The sequence below is a fragment of the Eptatretus burgeri genome, chromosome 10 (genome assembly GCF_056783735.1).
Source record: "Eptatretus burgeri isolate ZD-2024b chromosome 10, Ebu_testis_v1, whole genome shotgun sequence".
NCBI lineage: Eukaryota > Metazoa > Chordata > Myxini > Myxiniformes > Myxinidae > Eptatretus > Eptatretus burgeri.
Window position 1 is genome coordinate 15,550,858 of NC_140970.1, and position 10,416 is coordinate 15,561,273.

Consider the following 10,416-nt stretch of genomic DNA (forward strand, 5'->3'; position numbering starts at 1 on the left):
CATCTACTGAATATTTCAGGTATTGAAAGAATGAGCCAGCCTGGTTTTGGCTGAATGGTTATGTTGTCTGGCTTAACATCTGGTCTTGAGGTCTTGAGTTTGAGCCGCTGTCTGCCGTTGAAAGAACATAAGATGGGTTGACTCAGCCTGTCATCCTTCTGAAGTCTGCGAGTTGAGTACTAGCTTTTTGGTAACAGGGGCACTGCATCAGTGGCACAGCCATACTTCCAGAAAATGATGCAACCTGCAGCCACAGACTGCATACGAAACAACAGCAAAGGATGAAAAATCACTCATCTAGTGACAACGTGGTGAAACGGAATGGCACTTGGTGGAGCGCATTCCTCTGCCAGGCTGAATAGATGACATTTTGTACACCACTGATAGGTCGGATCTGAATCCAAACCTGAACCAAAATCGAATCGGCTTGTTCTTGTCAGCTGTCTAACTCATCCACCGAGTTTTTTCATGACTCGTCCACAACTTTTTGAGATATCATGCTGTACATCGTTTTTGGCCACATCTCTCAATGGTGAAGAATCACTTAAAAAATTCTCAGATCCGGATCCGGATTCAGATCTTCACGAAAATTAAGCGTTGCTGTCCTTGGCCGGTCAACTACACACATAAACAAATTCAGAACGATTGTTTGAAAATTGTGGCCAAAAATCGTATGACAAACAAATAGACAGACAGACAGACAGACAGACAAACGATACAGACCAACATACTTGGCAAAAAAAAAAAATTCACCAAGTAAATGAGTACACAGGTGAAAGTTGACTGTCAGTCTCTGACTGATCATATCATGTTGAAAATAACACAATATCTCACTTTTTTATATTAAAGTTTAACAAGAATCGATTTTTATTATATGAATAATTTTTATTAAAGTCAAACAAGTCCTTGTGACAGTAATGACACATCAATACCAGTAATTGTTTTATCTCTGCCACTTCTGCGCACTTCGCACAATAAATTGTAGGCATGGTAACAGATGCTGCCAGTTTACAAATGCCTAGATGTGTGCCTGAGAGAGTTTCTCTTTTCCTGAGAGATTTCCTTTGGTGTTAAAATCATGGAAACAACCATGGTTATAGCATTACAACACTTTCGTTGCTTCACTTCCAGAAGCCATTTCTCTTTCCCGTAAATGCATGGCCCCAGAGAATTAGCTGGATCCAGGATATTGCAAGTTGCCAGTTGCCATGTTTATTATTCTTCTTCTGTATTTATTTTCCAGCACTGTGGTTTTTCTTTTTCTTTTTACTGAGATTTCGAACTCCACATGTATACATTAAACGACTCGTGGTGCCTTTGTAATAAAGAGTGGCCCAATGTGTTCCGCGCGGTCACATACTGCCCTGGTTAAGGGTTGCTTAAGGAGAATTGTGCAATTGAGTTACAACCTGTCTACGATATATTCTGACTGCTTAAATGCTCCCGGCTCTTTGCTGAGTGTCTTGCTTGCGGCAAATGCCAAGTAGTCTCCGGTAAGACTGATTGATGCCAGAGTATGGTGAAACGTGTCGTGGTGAGTGAACTTCCTTTTCAAAATGTGAAGTAACAAGAAACCCTCTGGCAATTACTGGAAGCTCCAAAGCAAGCACCATTGTTGGCTCACAATGAAATCGGTGTTTATTCCCTGAAATCTCTGAAATGTCTGTTTTTTCCAACGCATTATTGCTGACTTTGAATATTTTTGGGGATGGAGTTGGGGGTGGGGGAGCAAGATCCTTTGGTTTTGATTGCCTTCCATCACATGAACGCAAGGTGATGCACACCTCAATTCATAATAAGGCTGCAGAGATTGATCTACTACTGAGATAAGAGATTGATCTACTGAGATAAGAGATTGATCTACTGAGATAAGAGATTGATCTACTGAGATAAGAGATTGATCTACTGAGATAAGAGATTGATCTACTGAGATAAGAGATTGATCTACTGTGATAAAAGATTGATCTAACAATGAGCTAAGAGATTGATCTACCACTGAGATGAGATTGATCTACCACTGAGCTAAAAGATTGATCTACTGAGATAAGATATTCATCTGCTGTGATAAGACATTTATCTAACACTGAAATAAGAAATTGATCTATTACTGAGATAAGAGATTGATTTGCTACTGAAATAATAGATTGATCTGCAACTGAGAAAAGAGATTGATCTACTACTGAGATATGTGATTGATCTGCTCCTGAGATAAGAGATTAATCCACTACTGAGATAAGAGATTGATCGATTACTGAGATAAGACATTGATCTACTACTGAGATAAGACATTGATCTACTACTGAGATAAGACATTGATCTACTACTGAGATAAGACATTGATCTACTACTGAGATAAGACATTGATCTACTGCTAAGATAAGACATTCATCTATTACTGAGATAAGACATTGATCTACGACTGAGATAAGACATTGATCTCCTGAGATAAGAAATTGATCTACGACTGAGATAAGACATTGATTGACTGAGATAAGAGATTGATCTATTACTGAGATAAGACATTGATCTCCTCCTGAGAGAAGACATTGATCTCCTGAGATAAGAGATTGATCTACTTCTGAGATACGACATTGATCTGCTGAGATAAGACATTGATCTCCTCCTGAGATAAGACATTGATCTCCTGAGATAAGAGATTGATCCACTGCTGAGATAAGACATTGATCTACAACTGAGATAAAATAATGACCATCCACTGAGATAAGACATTGATCTCCTACTGAGATAAGAAATTGATCAATTGAGATAAGACATTGATCTACGACTGAGATAAGACATTGATCTCCTGAGATAAGAGATTGATCTACTACTGAGATAAGACATTGATCTACTACTGAGATAAAAGATTGATCGACGACTGAGATAAGACATTGATTGACTGAGATCAGAGATTGATCTATTACTGAGATAAGAGATTGATCTATTACTGAGATAAAAGATTGATCTCCTTCTGAGATATGAGATTGATCTTCTTCGTCGAAGTTCCTGTATCATTGGTACTGAGATTGATGAACTGAGTTCAAGAAATACCAACTTTTATATTTTTCAAGATGCTGTATACCTCCAGAATAAAATTAACACAACTGATTGTAAACAAACTATGTTTACTACAATATGTGAAACGAACACAACCAAATTGATTACATATCCTGTTATCTGATGTTACCTTTGGCAGTGCTTAAACTTGTTAAGGCATCGAATCAATGATATATTCTCTGATAAGCTGATCCTCCATTTTTCCCAAAATGGAGGACATTTTGTTGCAGCTCTTGCATATTGCTTGACATGCATCAGCATTTCCGCAGCTCCTGATCTATATTCGATAGCATTCATGTGAGGACTCTATGGCTCCTCTGGCAATAATTAAGCTGATCTTTCAGGCCAGGGTACTTCTGGACGTATGGCATGTGACACGATATTCCTGCAGTAAATGTTTTCCACACTACAAAATGCCTTTCTGGTAGAGTGGAAAGAGCGTTTGTTGTACAGCAGCCATTTTTACATTCGTAATATATAGGTGACTCTTTTTGTATACAATATCGAGGCTCGAATGTATCACAAAGGGAGAAGGAGACAAGAGGGGTGGGAGAGGGAAGCAGTAAACAGTGGGGAATAGGCACATTGTGAGATCTGTGGAAGGGAGAGGGATGGGGCGGGGTCCACGGGGTAAACAAGATGGACATGACAGGGATTTTCACGAAGGAAAGTAGGGAATTTGAAGGAGGTGGGTTTGGCGTGGATTAACGGCGGTAGAAAAGATCATGGTTTTGGATGGGGGAAGATAAGAGATGGGGGTGAACAGCTGTTTTGAAGACCTGGATGGAATTGTGGGATTGAAATGTGTGTGTGTGTGTGTTTGTTCCAAAGGTGGGAAAAAAGAGGACTGAAAGAGTGAAGGCGAGCAGTGATTCTTGATTTTGGCAATTTCACCAGAATGAGGTTGCTGGTGGACCTTGAGCACCTTGCAAAAATATAGAGGACAGATCACAGACAGAGCAGGGGGGGGCAGAGAGGAGAAGGTAGAAGACAGAAAGACCACCGACTTGCCTGCGGTGAGAGAGTGAGAGACCCAAAGACAGCCTCATCACCGGAGATACTGACGAAATACTCTGACGAAATAGCAGTTCCACTAAAACAATTTGATTGACACTCGCCTACTTTTTGTTCTCGACAGAGGTGCAAAACGTGCAAGAAATAAGCTTTAATCTGACAAGGATTGAAGCATCATCTTCATCAAAGAGCACCAATGTACACGCAACACTTCCTGGTATTATTATCCCCAAGATGCACGAGCTGCATCATGTAAGTGTGTTATGATTTTAAATGGGTCACAGATAAGATCGGTTTGTTTCTTATTCGCCCCTTAAAATACCATGGAAACGTCCACATGATTCTCATTCTTTAATCCGGATGTTTCAACACACTTGAAAGATGGAAATTTTCTCCATAAAAAAATGCATTCTTTATCATATAAATAAACATTTCGAGGTAGAAGGGATCAATCTTAAATTAAAATAACATTTCAACTCCGTAAATAGTTCTTGGATTGACGTTGCGAAAATATTTATTCGTTACTTTTGAAGTTACATCGTGATTGTGATCTTTTGGAATCTTAACTCACGAGTTAAACAGGATCAGTTCCCCTAAAGGTGTTACAGTGAGACCACATTCATACCTCAAGGAGTTGAGGATAGATCCGGATGAAATTTTGTGGACAGGTTCTGTGTGTGAGAAGGACGAACTGATTAGATTTTGGTGAATGTCCAGATCTGGATCCGGCTATTAGAAGTTTTTTAAGTGATTCTTCACCATTGAGAGATTGGGCTCAAAAACTTGATATTTCATATTTAGCCTGATATTTAACCTCCGCCATCTTCGAAGATGGATGGAGGTTACTGTTTTCACCCCTTTCTGTTTGTTTGTTTGTTTGTTTGTGAACAGTATTACGGAAAAAACTCTTGGACGGATTTCGACGAAACTTGGTGGGGGGATTAGGTATGGTCCAAGGATCATGCCATTAGATTTTGGACTTGGTCCAAAAAAAAAAACTTTGAAGATTTTGCAACTTTTTTTCAAAAAAAATTCGATTTTATTTGAAAAATATTTGAATTTTTTTTTGCATTTCTACATGTTTTAAGCGATTTCCAACCCCCCCCCTCCTCCAAAAAAAATTGTTAGAGAAAAAAAAACAAATTTTGTAACTTTTTTTTCAAAAAATTCCGATTTTTTTTTTTTTTTTTGGGCATTTCTACATGAGCGTCGATCTAGTTTAGTTTATTCAATCGTGGTTCAGTAGAGTCTGATCTGTTTTGACCTACAATAAATAGGATATCAGGTTCACTTAAGTGACCGAGCAGTATTGGCGGCGTAGGTTTTGCACTCTACCGAGTGCTCCCCCTCTAGTTCAAAAATTCATTGGGCCCGATATGTTCTCGTGGAACAGGCATTTCAGGGCGGAGGTGTGTGCTCTACCGAGTGCCCTTCTAATTATCTCATGGAATTATTACGTGTTATTTTCTGGTGTTGAAACAGGTAATGGAGCATTGTTTTTTATTCACTCTACAGATGAGATTGACACTACATTGCTATTGGCACCATTTGCTTCTCCAAAATCACTCTGCCAAGGTAGTTACAGCTCTTCTTTTGAACTGTTAAAAGTCCTTAAGATGCTGCTGGTTCACCTATGATCATACTTGGTAAGTCTTTATAAAATTTAAATCCAGCTATAAAGATGAATCAGCGATGCATGTTCAGATCAGAATGTTCAGTGACTTCAAGTATAACTTCATTCTCAGAGATATACTGCGTGGTAATTCAATTAAAAAAGGCTTTGAGCAAGTTGATAAGGCAGATATTATTACTCACTACTGCGCCCTAGAGGACAAGGCTTGCATATATGTGTTCCACAATGGAAGGCCATCATCAGCACAGAGCACATGCCACCCTTTGTGTGTGAGCCCATTGTTATATCGACCATGAGAGCTTTTCACTGTTGCAGATTAGCAACCATGTTCCTCTATGGCTATTCTGCATGGAAACTGATCATCAGGACATCTCTGCCATGCACCATACCATTTGTGGTGCACAAAGGTTCTGGAGAAGCAGCCTGGATGATTACAATTGATAAAAGCATTAACTTTGTAGCTGTACACATGGCTTTGTGCAGGAAGACCCACAACTGAAGGTCGAGAATGCAATGCTCTCTCTTATACCTACAACACTGCAGTGGAACCGATTCTTCAGGATGGCCAGAGTGAGCCGCAGGATCTGCGTTGTCAGCCTCCATCTTGACTTTGTTTTACTTTTTACTGTATGCAAAGCCAATGTATGTATGTATGTATGTATGTATGTACGCATGTATATATATATATATATATATATATATATATATATATATATATATATATATATATATATATATTGATATATATATATTGATATATATATATATATATTGATATATATATTGATATATATTGATATATATATATTGATATATATATTGATATATATATTGATATATATATATATATATATATATATATATATATATATATATATATATATATATATTGATATATATATATATATATATGTATATATATATATATATATATATATATATATATATATATTATATTATATTATATATATAAACGAAAAGCATGTTCAGTCTGTGAAGCCATCTGGGAAGCCGTGAAGACGATATGCCTATTAATGACGTCCTGTTTTTTAACGTCAGTTGCAGACTGCATGCACGTCTATTAATTACATGCTACAGGAATTTATGTTTCAACGCTTTAGATGACTGAGACCCCTTCGACCGTTGAAGACCCTTTAAGACCCCAAGACCCAAAAGACCCCAGATGACTAAAAAGTGCCTGAGGACCCTGAAGACACAAAAGTCACCAAAGACTCAAAAGTCCCTGAGGACCCCAAAAACCCCCCGAGGACCCTGAGGACCCAAAAGTCACATTTGACCCAAAAGATTGGTACATGGCAACACATTGGTACATGATTGGTGTAAATCATAACAACACAGCAAATCAGTGATGTCAATCTCTGCAATGACTGTGGAGAGGCAAGCGTGGTGAACCGATCCACGCGAGTGCCTTAAGCCGCTGTCATACCTTGACGATTTAGCCAGCGTATGCCGACGTATGAAAAATTTGTCTAAAACGCTGGCACACGTCGAATACGTTATGGGTAAGTTTTGTATACGTTAAGAGCACGCTGAAGCACGCTGGCATACGTCGTAGTACGCCGAGCTCGTGGACAAATTTTAACATGCTCAAAAATTTTCGACGTATGCCAGCGTGCTTCAGCGTGCTCTTACCGTATACAAAACTTACCCATAACGTATTTGACGTGTGCCAGCGTATGATTCACACGTTCTGTATACGCTGGCCATAAGTTGAAGGCACGTTACACGATCGTTGACACACGTCGACACACGTTACTTGTAAGTTACTCATCTGTCGAAACCCGTCGAGGTAATGTTTAGCATACCTGAAACTTATTTCTAACCTATGAGTAACGTGTTGTAGGCATGTTACGCGATCGTTGACACACGTCGACACACGTTACATGTAAGTTACTCATAAGTCAAAACACATGGAGGTAATGTTTAGCGTCGGTGTTCCAGACTCCATGGTTTTTTTTGGGGTTTTTTTTTCGGTATGACGATGATGTTGACACTTCAATTTCTAGTGCGGTTATAATATAATATAATTAATAGGCTGCCGCTCAACGATTTAAATCAAAACCCGCACTAGAAATCGAAGTGTCAACATCACCATCATGCCAAAGAAAAAAATAAAATAAATCATGGAGTCTGGAATACTGACGGGTTCCTCCTGTGTGAACCCCATTTTTATATACCAATTCCCCTAAACGCTGCCAATACGCCATTATACGGTAGCTGTAAGTTAGTAACACGTTCAGTAAGTTCTGTGGTCGTCCGGAAGACGTCAAATACATCTACATACGTCAATATGCATTGTAGATACGTTACACATTGGTTCAAAGCATGTTACTCATAGGTTAGAAATAAGTTTCGGGTACGCTAAACATTACCTCGACGTGCTTCGACTGATGAGTAACTTACAAGTAACGTGTGTCGACGTGTGTCAACGATCGCATAACGTGGCTACAACTTGTGGCCAGCATATGCGGAACGTGTGCGTCATACACAGGCATACGTCTAAAAATTTTGAGCATGCTTAAAAGTTGTTGACGTGCTCGGCGTACTACGACATATGCCAGCGGGCTCTTAACGTATACAAAACTTACCCATAACGTATTCGACGTGTGCCAGCGTATTCGGCAAATTTTTCATACGTCGGCATACGCTGGCTAAAACGTCAAGGTGTGACAGGGCCGTGACACTTTGATGTCTAGTGCGGTTATGATTTGAATTGTCGAGCAGCAGCCTTTTAATAGGCGATGCCACGTGATCGTCTGCGATATGCTGCTGCGCGCTATGCATATGTTAGACTATCGTTGGGCATAGGTTGTGAACGCCAAGAACACGCTAAGCATTCGTTGGTATGTCATCTATATTTTATCGAAACGTTCTGTGCACGTCACTCATATGTTATGCATATGTCCAACTCGTTATGAGTACGCCAAAAACTGAAAAAAATCATCAATAGTTCAGCGTACGCCAGCATTTTACATACATTTTGATACGTTTCCATACACTGGCTAAAACGTCAAGGTGTGACAGCGGCTTTAATAAAGTGGAAAACTCTGCACAACATCCCAATGTATGTTTTTAATTTGTTGTTTGAGTGAGTTAAGAAAATTAACATAATCGACACGATTATCACATCATTTGAATCTGTGGAACCGAGGATCTTGAGGACAGTTATGATTTTCGAGGAATAACTTGGAATTACAAAGTATGCCAAGTCTGTGGCTGGCTTTTGAGGCTGAAGAAATAAAAACCAATCAATTCAAGGAACTCTTGCAGTTCGTTTGTTTATTTATTATTTTAGCTCAATTTATCACTTCTGAATAGCCAATGGTAATTACTATAACCCAGATTAATTCGTGTATCACTATTTTACAATACATTTGAATTGGCTTGGGTTAATTTGGAGCTTCCAATAACTCAGGATGACCAAGGACAGACAAACATAAATTTTAGATCATTAACAAACCTTTATATCATTTTATTTGGTTAAATTTCAAGTTTGTATGTCCATTGTCACTGTGAGTTATTGGAAGCTCCGAGTGAACAATGGCCAATTTGAATGTACGAGGTAGAGTGAAGTAGCAAAAATGAGTGGACCTGTTTTCATTGCTGAATGCAATAAAATAAAAGTGATTTATCTTCCTTAAAAAAAATTGTTCGGACTGATTTGAATTAGTGGTACTGCATTGAAGTTGATGAGAGAGGTCAGCATAACCCCAAATTTGAATTGATGAATCAAAATTGGTGGGTATTTGAAATGGTGAGGGTCAATTGTACAATGATTGATGCTGTTGGAGAAGAGAATTTTAAAAAAATCATCAATTACAACTCCAAATAGTAACTGTGGAGAGAAGCACAAAATCTGTTTGTTCAGAGCTGAATCTTGGATCCATGCTCGAGTTGATTGGAGTATTGCAAAATAGACATTTCTTTCGTTTGTTGAATAACCTCACCGAGTCTGTCCTGTCATGTTCATCCCTTCACTCCTCTACAACCCCACCCCCACCAACCCCATCCAAAAACATCTCCCCCATCCCAACTGATGATCTTTACTATATTTCAAAGATTGTTTCCTCCAGTCCACATGCAGCTTTCATTGTCTCTATCAAACATGTTTGTGGCTTTTCGTTTCTGCTTACAGACCATTTGTGTATTTATTCTCCTCCAATCCATTGTCCTGTCATTATGTCCTGACTCATGTGATGACGTCTGCTGATTCCTTGCCTGTTTATCCATCCCTTGTTTAAGTCTTACTTATCATCATTCTCTTTGTAGTTTGATATGACATATCAGAAATCCCACAGTCCAAACTTTAGAGAAATCCCACAGACAGGTCAAAAAACTTAGCAAACATCACCATACATTTATTGGAAACACCTGATATGATGGTCTGTTTGAGACTGACAATTTGTGGTTGTGGAATAACTGGTACAGTAGAACAGAAAAGGTCTTCATGAGGCAAAGGTGGTCAACCATATACTGGATCCTTATAGGATATTCACCAGATTGTCAAAAAGAAAATACTTTTTTTTCTTCAAAAGATGCTGGTGTTGATGTCCTCAATAAAGTATCATTGACTTCTTCAATAAAGTGCAAGGAGAAGACAGGGCCAAAGGTCTTTTCAAATTGGAATGTGTAAACTATCCTCCCAAAAGGTAAACACTATTTTATTAACAAAGTACAAGTCTGGGGGGCGT